The sequence below is a fragment of the Microplitis mediator genome, chromosome 7, assembly GCF_029852145.1.
Source record: "Microplitis mediator isolate UGA2020A chromosome 7, iyMicMedi2.1, whole genome shotgun sequence".
Classification (NCBI taxonomy): domain Eukaryota; kingdom Metazoa; phylum Arthropoda; class Insecta; order Hymenoptera; family Braconidae; genus Microplitis; species Microplitis mediator.
In genome coordinates, this window is record NC_079975.1 from 27,100,223 (window position 1) to 27,113,598 (window position 13,376).

Below are 13,376 nucleotides of genomic sequence, written 5' to 3' on the forward strand. Positions count from 1 at the left end.
TACTCCGCTTTTACACCTGTTACCCTGCTTTTACACCGGTTATCCCGCTTTTACACCGATGTTACTCCGTTTTTACACCGGTTACCCCGCCTTTACACCGATTTTACTCCGCTTTTACACGGGGTAACCGACCCCGATTTAACACCGGTATTTTTAACACCGGTGTAGTTTTATTTTAACACCGGGCGGAGTTAAAATGAGTCCATTTTTAACACCGCTCTTTTTACAGTGTAATAAAAAAAATAAATAAATAAATAAAAGACAATGAATTTTAAATAGCGACCTTTGGCTTTTGTAAATAAATACCTAAAATAACTTTAATTATTTAATCTGCAAAATAGCCGTTGGTAATAAAATATCCAGAGGTTGGTAAATTTTAAATAAAATAAAATAAATAACTATGGAGATAATACATGAACGTTGATTATAATTGTAGCCTGTCGACCTTTATGTACACATAATAGACAATGTTGATCATTAAATCCATGAGATCTCCTTCAGATCTGATTAATGCGATTACTTAAATAACAATATTCCTTGAAATATTAACCGGTTGATTGTAATATATATAAATCGGTTGATTCATCACATCAGGTATCGTACTGAAGCAACAATTGAACAATACAAATTTTTATTTAAACTTTACTTGAGGAGATAAGATTGAGGTGCATTACAACAATGATCGAGTAGAAAATGAAAGCTCGGGAATATATTCGTGACGACGACCGGGATTATGACTCTGACTCTGACTCTGACTCGATTATCGTTGCAGGAATGGCGCAACAATTTGATGTAAACGAGAAACGAGACTGAAAACGGAGTCAAATAAAAATGTAAAACATTACTTTATGTAATGTAGTGGTTGTAATAATATAAGTGAATTGAGATAATGGAAGAGACAAAGAAAATAGTGAAGGTGAAAGACATAAATTGGAAAAGTGTCTTGGACATGAATTTCAACGGCATTACATACATTGTGACTACGAGTTTGTGTTACATCAGTTAAATATTATAGACGTGGATGTGGATGTCGATGTGTATACATATATATGTTGTGCATGATCTAGCGCAAAAAGCATGAGACTCACGTGCTCTTTCCGTACAGCACATGACGTTACCTCATGCACGCGATTGCCTAATGCTTAATGTAACTCTGTACTGAGAACGGGCAATTTGCGGTAAATCACTTCCCTTCTGGTTGGTAGGCTGCACCTATCATGCTACACTGTCGTCAGTTATCGGGCTTACTCACTCACTTACTCACTTATAAGTCTTCCAGTACATCTCACATCTATTATAATATTACGTAATTAAATCGGTTAATGGAAATCAATGGGGATCAGATATATGTTTAAAAAGTCTTTCGATAATAAATCTAAGAAAGCTCATGCAGAGAACGAAACGAGTGAATTTGTTTATAATGAATCTGGTGGTGGCAATGGCGGCATATATATATGCAGAGTATGTAGACATTCTCCTGGAATTATATCAGAAAGAGAGCAGCCGAACTGTAAGCTCGAGGACCAGCAGCATCAGGTGAAAGAGAGTGAGAAGGATAATATAAGAAATGGTTTCCCGGGAGATTCCAATTACGCTTTGGCGTCACGATTTTATTGGCTCCGGTTTCGTACGATTATCGCAAGAGCATTGCCCTCCTCGTACTTAACTCTCAACTCTCTCGATTCGACTTGGACTCTATATTCTCCAGTTATACGGTTATGTATCCATGTTTCGTCGCACAATATATATATTTTTCTCCTCAGTCGTTAATACTGTATCTGTATCTGCTGTTGTTGCTGTTGTTGTTATTGTTGAAGTAGCCGTAGCCGTAGCTGTTGTTGTTGTATATCGGTAAAAGAATATAAAGATGACCGATTCCCACAATGGCTCACGTAAGCCCGCGGAGTATATCGATGATCGTTACGGGTCGTCGATCGCCAGCATTTTTACGCTCCACTGAATTCGATATACACCTGGCTGGCAACCAGGCTCGCTTGCTAGTTGGCTAGTTGCTTCGCCAAAATCACAATTACCGATGTCTATATACACAATACGCTGTTAAATATACACCCATTAAATATCATACCAGGCATAAATATAATTTCGATTTACACCTGAGATAAACTCTCGTATCGCGGACTATCGTGTCAAGAGATTATTATCGTGTGTCAAGATTCAGACGCTGAAAAGTTAATTGAACTTTAACTATCAGAATTAATCATTTATCACCAGCCATCAATCTTTCTGTCCACATTTTTTTTTTTTCTGGTTCTTAGAAATTAAAAAATTTAAAGCTAACTTTGACTGTGACCTTAAATTGCGGTCTGTCAAAAATATTCTTTTGCTTTATTGTAGTCTGCAGACAATAATCTTAAAAATATAATTATTAAAAGCACATTGAAGTAGACTTGGGTTTTTGAAATAAATTTCTTTTTGCCCACTGTAATATAATTTGTTACCAGCATAATTATTATTAATTGCGTGTGTTAATGAGGGAGAAAATATTCGTACGTGAAGCTAATAAATAAAATATTAAAATGTGATAATAAAAAATAAAAAAATGGTATAGATAATAAAGAGTGATTTATTGAGGAATAAAATGTCCTCTGAAAATTTGAACGTGATTTAGAAATGTAGATAGGATGGACGTGTGAAACGAGGCAAGGACACACAACTCCCCCGATGCTAATTCGCCGACGCACGTCTACGCTCAGTGAATTTTAAATTCTCTCAATGCGATCGAAAATCCAGAATCGCCCGAATACCAAAGCTTCAATATCTACTACCTCTTCATACATATATAGACAAAACGGAAGTACGCTAGAGCGAATTACAAACCTCGATAATTTTTAAAAAATACAAAAATTTTCATTATTTTTTTCTTCTTTTTACTCTCAACATTTTAACGCCTCTTCTTCATAAAAGACTAAATTTTTTTCCCTTGGATTCGCACTACGTTTTAATCCTTTTTATAAAAATACAGACAGCGCACTCTTAATCAGAGCGACGAGTATCTCTATAACGCATGCAGATATACATACGGTTACTTGCACCTTATTCTCATTTGGATTCACTCGCGCTAATTGAATTAAAACCGCTATGCTCTGTAACTGCTACCAACTACTTTTATTGTTAATAATAATAATAAAAATAATTATTATTATTATTATTATCGCAATTTTTTATCGGATATTGTTTGATTAATAATTGAAACACCAAAAATGATTAACATGAAATTTTCAAGCGCAATATTTGCGTCATACGAATTAAATTTTAATTTATTAATAAATAATAATTATTAAAATTCTACATCACAAATTATTTATTCCACATATAAAAAAAAAAATAATAATACTAATAAATGTTCAATTAAAATTATACTACCGCGAAAGCGTGACCTGGAAATCGACGGTTCGAATCTCGCCTAAAGCATGAAAAATAAAAATTTTATTTTCACTCTACAATATTTAATAATCATTTAATTTATTAAAAAAAAGTATTTCGAATCGTAAAAAAATGGAAAATTAATTTGATTTTTTTTCACCGAGTTTTGTGGACCCTAGAGTATTAACGGGAGCTAGTGCAGGGAAATAAGACTTGAATCGTGCGGGGCATGAGCGTCACGCTCGCTTAATCTGCATAACCCCATAGAGTTGGTCCGTTAGACCGAAAACAGCAACGAACGGGTGGATTGGATTGCAAGAACACTCGCCCGTTACCGAGAGGGTCGTGCTGAGGCGTGTCCCAACCTTCCCTGCCTGGCCCCAGGTAAAAGTTTAACAGATATAACAAAAAAAAGTCTATTAAATAAATAGATAACATAAAATGAATAAATCGCGTGTACTCGGGCAATAAAAACTTAAATATTGCCGACATCAAAACCAGTCCTGATGTTCCTCCCTGTTTTATTTTTTGTCCCTGTTAATTTTTCGCACGTTTCCGAGGCTATATTTTTCTTTTTTATTGATATTAAACATGAGCCGTGGATATTAAGATGGCATTCCGCGATCCTTGTGCCGTACATGGCGACATCAACATCTGATCTGTTTAGATTCGTGTAACTTATAACTCGTTAGCTCAAGGACAAAGATATCTTTTCAGATTATTATTATAGCCAAAGAAATTATTGCTTCGGATGTGAAAAGGAATGAGATGAAGATGAACATCAAGTTAAAGTTAAAGAGGAGAGAGTGGTATGAGAGATCTAAAGGATTGACACTAGACTCAGTTTCAGAATTGCCGCGAGCGACAGAAGAGATGTCGCTAAGTTTTAAATAATTTTGATCAAGTGATGCTGCTTTCGAATTTACGAATGACTATCAAAAATAAAATCGTCATTTGAAAAAAATAAAAGTGTATACTGGAAAAATTAATCTACTAATTTTTGAAAAGTTTTGAACTCATAAACGATCGGAAATATGACAAAAACACTAGAGATCAAATTTGTAGGAAATTAAATTCTCTACAAAAAAGATTTCTTAGATTTTTCACGTAAACTGAATATTTTAGCTACAATTGAGATTTCAAGTGCAGCATAAAAATAATTTTATTTATTAACATGTAAAACTGTAAATTATAATATTAATATTAATATTATAATTAGTATTATAAGAAAGAATGTATTAGCATTAGATACAGGTGCTCGGAGAGGCAACAAGCCATTAACCTACAGACGCATGACCTTATTATCGGCGCACTGTATTTCTCTCTAGACTCTAGACTCAAGACTCTTGTTGTGTATCAAGAAAGGGAAAGGAGCAAGGCGTGGTTTATTAATATTTATTAAAAACCCAAGCTCAGTTCATTTATTCATTTATCTCCGCAATACGCTTTTTTCATCATAACGGTACACCAATTTTTCACCAGACATCACTTAATAACTTGTTATTCATAAAAAAAGTTTATTATCCTGCTCATATCTAAACAAACTAATTAGATTTAACCACTACTTTAGTGACCGGAAAATTGTTATTACAAAGTCTTTCTAAATGAGAAAAAAAAAAATAGGTTAAAGATGAAATGAAATGTTTTTATCAAATAATAGATATTTGATATTTGATATTTATTATTAGAAGCAATAAATGCGTTGTTTGAATTTGTTTTACTGAGGATTTATTTTATACATCAGTTTTTTTTGTCAGAACGAAAGCAAAGATCTTTAGATTTTTATTATTCTCAAAGCTAGTTCATAAATCATGTTATCTAGAGTAGGATCAATGCGACGATTGCAATTCCTCGTTTGGAATTGAAATCTCTTTTTGGTCGGAGTATATATATATATGTATATAAAGTATAAGCGAGCGACTCGAGCCTCTTTACATTCATAAATCGTGCAAGAGGATAGCGAAGCACAATTCCATTTCACCTATTCGTGTTACCGGTGCCTGGGATCTCTGATTTAAATTGCTCACCGTCCGACTATTTTTCTTTTCGAAAAATTACCCAATTCTTTTTACTGTTACTTTCTTACATAAACCACTCTAACTCTCAATACGACCCATTTTCAATTAATAAGCTCTACTTACAAAAAAAAAGTTTTAAGAAATGAATTTAGCACCGAAATCTAAAAGTTTCATGACTAAGTGGAAAGCTTGGGAAAATTTATTCCAAAACTCAAAGTTTTTAGTTTTTGATCCGCGACTCTAAAACTTTATTTTTACAAAACCGGTAATGGGTAATTATGAAAACGATATAAAAAATTTTGAATAATTTTTTTTATCGTCCGCAAATTCTGCCATGTCAGAAATTTTTTTTACAAGTTTCAAAATTATAGATCGAAAATCAATTATTCAAGTAATTGCTAAAAAAAAATTCAATCTACGGTTCTAAAAAAAAATGATCTAAAAAATTTATTGAATTTTTTATTAAATTTGCCGTTGATTGAAATAAAAAAAAAAAAACCCAAAATTAAATTTTTCCCCTTCTCCGTAGTAAAATTTTTTTTTGTGAATTTCCAATTAATTTTGGGCTGATAAATTTTTTGCTCTACTTATTGCTACTCATTGGTCATTAATTTGTACCAATAAAAAAAAAGTGATAATTATTTTGGTATCCGGTAAAAATATTCCATGACAATGGAATAAATTTAAGTAGAGTGTTTTATGTATCCGGAAGACAAATGAATCATTTGCAAGTAGTTGAAGCGTGAAACACTTGCAAAAACAAGAAACCGTTCATTTGGCTTGAGCTGTATCGAGTCGGTGGAGATTTAGCGAGAACACCAACTGGCATCTTAGCAGCGACTGGTGAAAGTAAAGCGCGTTCGAGCATTTGCTTGTGCCATGCTCACAAACTTTAGCTCAACTTAACTTATATTTCTATTATGTACATACTACAACTACACACAACATAAAATACACCTTCACCTTCTCACTCTAGTCACTCGACGTGCACCGAGTATCCCGTTGAGACAATAATTATAATAATAATAATTATAATTGCAGTCTTAAAAAAAATAATTAAGACAGCAAACCTTTTTTTGACGCTAAATTAACATAACGTTCGATAGACAGAAAGCTCTAAAACCTAGCGGTAGATTATTATTATTATTATTTTTAAGTAATGTATAGCATAACAATATGTTTAAAAACCCGGAATAATTTAGTTTGTACAAATAATTATGATGTTAATACAATAATAACGAGTCTCAATTAAAATTCCGTTAGGTTAAGCACCGAGTGTCGTGAACAATCAACCATCAGCACGTCAACTTTTAATCATTTCTCACGCTGTTTAAATATATATTCTTATTGTTATTATTATTAATGTATTTCGCAAATAAATTCTTACTATAATAATAATAATTTTAATTATTCTCCGTGTAATCGAACATCCATTATTATTTCCCATAAATTATTTTGCAATCGAAATTTTTTAAAAACCTAAAATAATTTTTTTGTGACAGACACTTGAAATCTATGACATTTAGCGCCTAAAGCCGGCAGCTAAAAATATTAGATAAGATACAGCTGGTAAAAAATATACCTAATCATTCTAATAGTGACGTCATCATCGGATCAAAAAATATTTTTTGGTTACATGTGCGATAGCAAACGACTAAAAAATATCGAAGTAACTTAACGAGCTATCTTGTGACAAAATTTATCATCATTTTAATTCGTCCACTTACCGACTTCTCTCTAATTTTTAACGAATACTCAAAACAATCTTACTAAATAAATAAACGCGGATTTATAACCTGCCATTTATAGGCACTAAATGTAGTAAATTTCAAATATCTGTCACAAAAACTAATGTATTTATTTAGTACAATCGAGTCTAAGACGCTCGCACTCGATAGATAAACTACTATTTTTCTCTCGAGTAAGGTATGAAAGTTTGAAAAAATAATTTTATCATACTCTTAATAAAAAATTATCGGTAAAAAAAAAAAAAAACTTTCTATTTTATTCGATTGGAAGAATGAAAAATGATCGGATCAGTGACTTAAATATAAACTAATATCTAGTGGGCAAAAGCACTATGTTGTGGGTCATATTGATAAGTATAATAAATAATTTAAATAAATAAAATATTAAAAGTTGTCGAAACACGATAAAAGACTCGGAAAGTCAGTACGCCGTTAAAAATAAAATAAATTTAAAAAGCAACAAATTTATTTTATTACTTTATATATGACAGCATTATATAGGTTATTTTTCTTTCATACCTGATCTGGTTGACTGATCGGCTAGAAAAAATTTAAGTGTAAGTATACAAAACACGTATGAGATCTCAAGGGTCAAATGGATCCCTTCGTAAAATATTCATCGGAAGAACCGAGAAAACAAGATAAAAACTTTTTTTTTATTTTTATAAGTAAATATATATATATATGACTGAACCGAGTGAAATATGATTTATTTACATTTGAAGTGGGGTCGTAATACTACTGACAGGATTCTTCCATAGGTGTATTAACCATAAAGTAAGATGAAATACTTTTGCACTGTATTATTATTTTTTTGACAAAAAAACAATAAAAACTTTTTTACTTGTTAAGTTTTTTTGAAAGCATTACAAAGTTATCGTTTATATGTCACCCTGTCAAATGGTAATATTCAAGTTTTCTTTATTCGTAAATCCAAGTTGGAAAAATAAATATAAATAAAGTAACTGATTTTTATAATTTCAGACATTCTAAAATATTTATCTCAAAATAACTTTGGTCAAAAGTTTTGATAGGCTATTTGATTTCCCTAGAGAATCATGAGAATCGATTTGATATTTCGCGCGATATTTGGTACCCGTACATCTGTACGTGCGTAGGCAGAGACTGAAATTTCAATTAAAAGTTTTTTAAAAAATTAAATGGATGAAAAAAAAAATGTAAAGAGTGAAATTGATAATGTGTTAAATTAACTTTTGAGAGAATAAGGCAATAAATTGTGACAAAATTACTAGCCCAATAGCGGGCATACCCAAGTTCAGCAATTATCCATTCACTTAATTCAGCCTCTATCACGTACGTTAAAGTAAAATCCCTTTACCTAAGCCGATCCTGGTTCATTGAATAAAATTAAATTGTACGGTAATTATTAATTCATTAATTAATTAAGCATGCAACTAGATATAAATAAATTCCTGGTGAAAAATTTAATTAAAATTCAGCGATCGATCAATCATTCGATACTTTTTCCTTTGATGTAAAAAAGGATTGTGCGAATGTAATTAATTTGAGGACATTTTACAGGTGCTAGAGATCGCAGGATCGATTGCCCGATCTGTCTCGACTCTCGACTCGCTCACTCACTCATTGAACTGAACGCAGCACAGAAGCGGGTGGGTGACACGCCAGTGTATGTAGTTTAATTACTGATACCAAACGTGTTCGCAATGGCCTCAATCGTTGATCGAGTTTAATCGAGTTTCATCAGACACATTGCACTTTAAATAAATGTTTCATCAATTATTACTATTTTTTTTTTAAATTTTAATATTGCTTTTTTAAATAATTGATCGCTATTAAAATCCATACGTCCATAAAAAAAATCTGGCCATCGGCTGACCCCGCGGGCCAGCTCCAAAAATTCCGTTGTTGTGAGTAGAATAACTTCACGAAATTTTTGAAAATTAACGATTTTCTTAACGAGAAGTTCAAAAATAAGAATAAAATTTTTTTGGCTTTACCATTAAATTGGACGGTAAAAATCTGTTTCAGAACTCATACATAAGTCGTTAAAAAAAAATTTTTAATGCTAAAATTAAAATTTAAAAAATTGGAAATTATGAAAGAAAAATTTTTTTTTTCAAGACTCATGGGTATGTTTCGAAACGGATTTTTACCGCCCAATCCACTGGTGAAATCAAAAATTTTTTTTTGTAAAATAAAAATAATTTATTTAAAATTCCGAGATAATTAATTTAATATGAGACATAAACGATAAAAAATATTAAAAGTAAATAAATGAAGTAAATTGATAGGATAAAACCTAGAGAATAAGTCAAGCAATGCAAATGCAATCTCATCAAGTTATGCGGCATATGGTAATGGGTATTGCTGGTAGTTACTCTCGCTCTCATGTGGCACTCTCCCATGCAATCCCAGGAATCGATTAGATTGCAATGTGCCGACAAGTGAGAGCAGCAAATATAAAAGCTTATACCTTTGGTTGGAAGAAGTCAGGTGAGTTGAGTAGTCGCTTATACTGGGACTGCTGCCGCCACCGCGATATCTGCATCCATAACTCGGTACCGCGTATTCGTACTCGCGACTCGCGCACTTGTGTAAGTACCAAGACTACAGATTGCAGAGGCAGTTACACTTATTCCCACTTGTGCTCATTCATACTATACTCTCTTCACCCAGTCTTTGATATAATTTATCCTAGACCAGGCTGGACAGAGTGCAATTAAGTCGCGAAAAAGAAAAAAAATGTTATAATTTATATGCTAATCAACTGCCGGGAAAATTGGAAATATGACGCCTGTATCACACTTGCTAATTTTATTTTTACTTTTTTTATTTTTTAAAACTTCTAAAGTTACTCGTTAAAGCTGTCCTTCACTATTTATTTTAATGAGATTTTTTCCTCAACCAAAAAATAAATAAAAATATTGCGATTGTTTTGGTGAAAATTTGCGGACAGGTTTAAATCCTGGTGTCAAAGTTCAGAGTTTAATAAACGTAAAATAGAGAGACAGGGGATTATACTTAGGCTCTCCATTAGTGGATCATGTGTTTAGTTGGATCGGACGGCATATCAGAGAGTGACGACTCAGTGCACTAATATAACGGCACTTTGCCAATCAATATTTACGCTGACACAATACCGCCGAGATTTTCAAAGCTATAATAATTTTTCAACACACGCTGATATTTATTCAGCTGTTAGGGGAGTTTATTATGTGCCAGTCAGTGGATCGAATATTACGCCGGTGTTTCAATGCCATTTTATTATTCACATGTAAATCGCGAAACCATTTTCCAGTATCCAATTTCAGATTATTTTTGTTGTAATAAAATCACTGATATTTCACCAAAAAATTGCCGTATGATAAAGAAAAAAAAATTGTTTCGAAGCTTCGAGTGTTTATTTTTTTATTCTGACACAAATAAACACTTGAAAATTTTATTATTAAAACAATAAACTGAAAAACTATTCGAGCATAATTTTATTTTTTTGTTTTTTAGTGACTGGAAAATTATTTTGAATTTTTTTTTCATAAATTTTTATGATTTACTCTAAAAACTATTTTTTTTAACTTCGATTCGCTTTTTTTAAATTTTCTAGACGAATACTTGGCATTTTATTGGATAACTAAAAACAACACTTAAAATAATGATAAAATAACTCGAAAAAATTTTATTGTAAAGCTTAAACTCTAAGCTTTGAAAAGCTTTCAATAAAATAGCTGCAATTTTTTATTTTAAGTTGCAAAAAAAAAATCATTTACACTTTGACCTGTCGACTAAAATAATTTTGACGATTGACGACAATTTAAACCAAAGTTATGACCTTTTAAATTTTATTTCAATCAAGGAATACGGAAATTAAATTTTAAAATATAAATTTTTTACAAATTAAATATTTATGTCACGTAAATTATTTAAATAACCTCTAGCTTTAATATTTCTGTAAATTATAAAATCATAAAAAAATAATAATGAATGAATATAAATATTACACGACTGGGAAACTGTTTGGTATCCGATTAAAAAATAATTTTATTGATTAAACGAGCACCGTGTCGCAGAGTCATTTAAAATAAATCTGAATAGTTTATTGAGTTATAAACGTCGACGGACTTAGAATCCACTCAATAAATATCAAAAGCTTAATAAATGAAATAAATATCAAATAATGATTATTCATTGGGTCTATTAAAAAAAATCTGGAGATTAAAAAAAAAAAAACGGAAAATGTAATTTTTTATTAACTCAAATAAATAAATAGTTAATGCGTACAATCGCATATCGATGGGCAGAGGGTTTTGCGATCCGCGAATTCGATACACGTGTGTGTACAGTAATTAGTGGGTGAAATCGTGCTCTGAATAAAAACTTTTAAATCCCAGTGTTGAAATGATAAATTACCTGGTCGCATATCCCACTAAAACTCTGCGTCGATTTACGTCTGTATTATTTATTTAATTTGTATTATCGATTATTACACGAGATAATGTAATATCTGTCATATGATTGACGTTAAAATAATAGCTCGCGGATTTAAATAAGCGAATTAATAGTAGAGGCTTGTCATAAATTTACAGTGAGGTCATCAATGCTGATTTATGACATTAACTATTCGCTAGATCTAGAGAGACGATAGTTTTATTGACAGCCACTCAGCTGAGGTTATTTTTAGTAAGGGGCGAAATGGACGGGTAGAGTTAAAACTGTAATTTTTTTGTAACTGCCCATTTTACCCCGCGGAAAAAATTAAGTTTGTTCATGACTAGGTCACATTGTTCTTTATGATTATTTTTATAAAACTAATAATTCGAGTTTTATTTGACGGCGTGAGAGTGCAGAAAAGTTTTCCGAGCAAATGGAGGTTCTGAAGACGGGATAGATTTTCAAGAGAAAGTGGAAGTTATATAGTGTTATAATAAATGAAACGTGGTTTCCTACGTCTAGATAAATATTATCTTTGTTTTTATCACTTTTATATTGTATGCGATAGCCTCAGGGCTTTTGAAAAACTTTTTTATTACTCAATTAAATCATATTAATTTTTATTAAAATAGTTACCGAATTTCTTTTTTATCACCCATTCTTACACGATTATTTACAGTTCACTTCATACTTTACATACATAGAATTTTCTTACTTTTCGCGTTTTTTTTAACTGTCCAAATTTTTAAAAAATTTTCTAGCTCAACCGGAAGTCTTTGGCTCATCCAATTCTCGAAATATGTGCATTCGAGAAGACAGATGCCCTGACACATATATTTATGGTGGATTTGAGACCAAGTAAATTTTTTTCGCGAGTATTTTAGCTTTGGAAGCTTTGAAAAATGGTTCCATGCGTTTTGAGCACCTGACAAAATATCTCTAGACAAAATATCCCCAGTTTTGTGTCAGTTTTTTTGGCTTTTTTCACTATTTTTGCTTTCTTTTCATGCACAGAAAAAAATAATTTCTGGGCGCAAGAATTTTTTTGTATTATAAATTGAACACAAAAATGTTCTTGAGACGAGAAAAAATTTATTGACTCAAAAAGTTTTTTCTTGCTCTGAGAAAATCCATTCTCGTTGTAAGAAAATTTCTGTTTTCAATTCATAATGCAAAAAATTTCTTGGGCTGGGAAAAAATTTTCTTGGGCTGGGAAAAAATTTTTCTCACCTCCGGGCGGAAAGCGTCAACTTTCGTCCCGCTGTGCAAAACGAAGTTGCCGCTTTCCGCCTCCGTCGAGGAGAAAAATAGTATACACTCCTCGGGAAGTAAATAAGAAAGCCTCAGATCACATGTTTGTTGACCTCGGCTTCGCCTCGGCCAACAATTACATGTGATCTGAGACATTTCTTACTTTACTTCCCTAGGTGTGTAAAATACTATTCTTGGGGCGAGTAAAAAATTCTTGTGCCAAGAAATCCTTTTTTTCTGTGTGGGGATATTTTGTCCGGAGATATTTTGTCGGGGATATTTTGTCAGGTGCTCAAAACGCCTGATACCTTGAAAAATATCAAAGTATGATAACTTCTCCCTAGAACGAGTGTCAGCGAAACAAATTAAAATTTTTTTTTTATGAATTTTGATAAATAATAATTTAATGAAGGTTCGGTGATGTATGTAGTGTAGTTACAGATGATAGGGATGTTTTGGGTTAGGTGTGTGACTGCCCGTGAGTTTGTGGCCTGTATGAATGTACTAATCCCTCAGATACCACAAAGCTACATGAGATCACCGAGACCCCGACCGCTGGCATGTGATT

The 13,376-nt window shown here is 32.0% G+C and overlaps 1 protein-coding gene across 2 annotated transcripts in view; it reads right to left on the bottom strand.

Annotated features, from left to right (window-relative positions):
• Positions 1–13,376, bottom strand: part of LOC130672023 (CCR4-NOT transcription complex subunit 6-like) — a 309,023-nt gene that overhangs the window by 225,941 nt on the left and 69,706 nt on the right. The gene's annotated exons all lie outside the window — the stretch shown is intronic.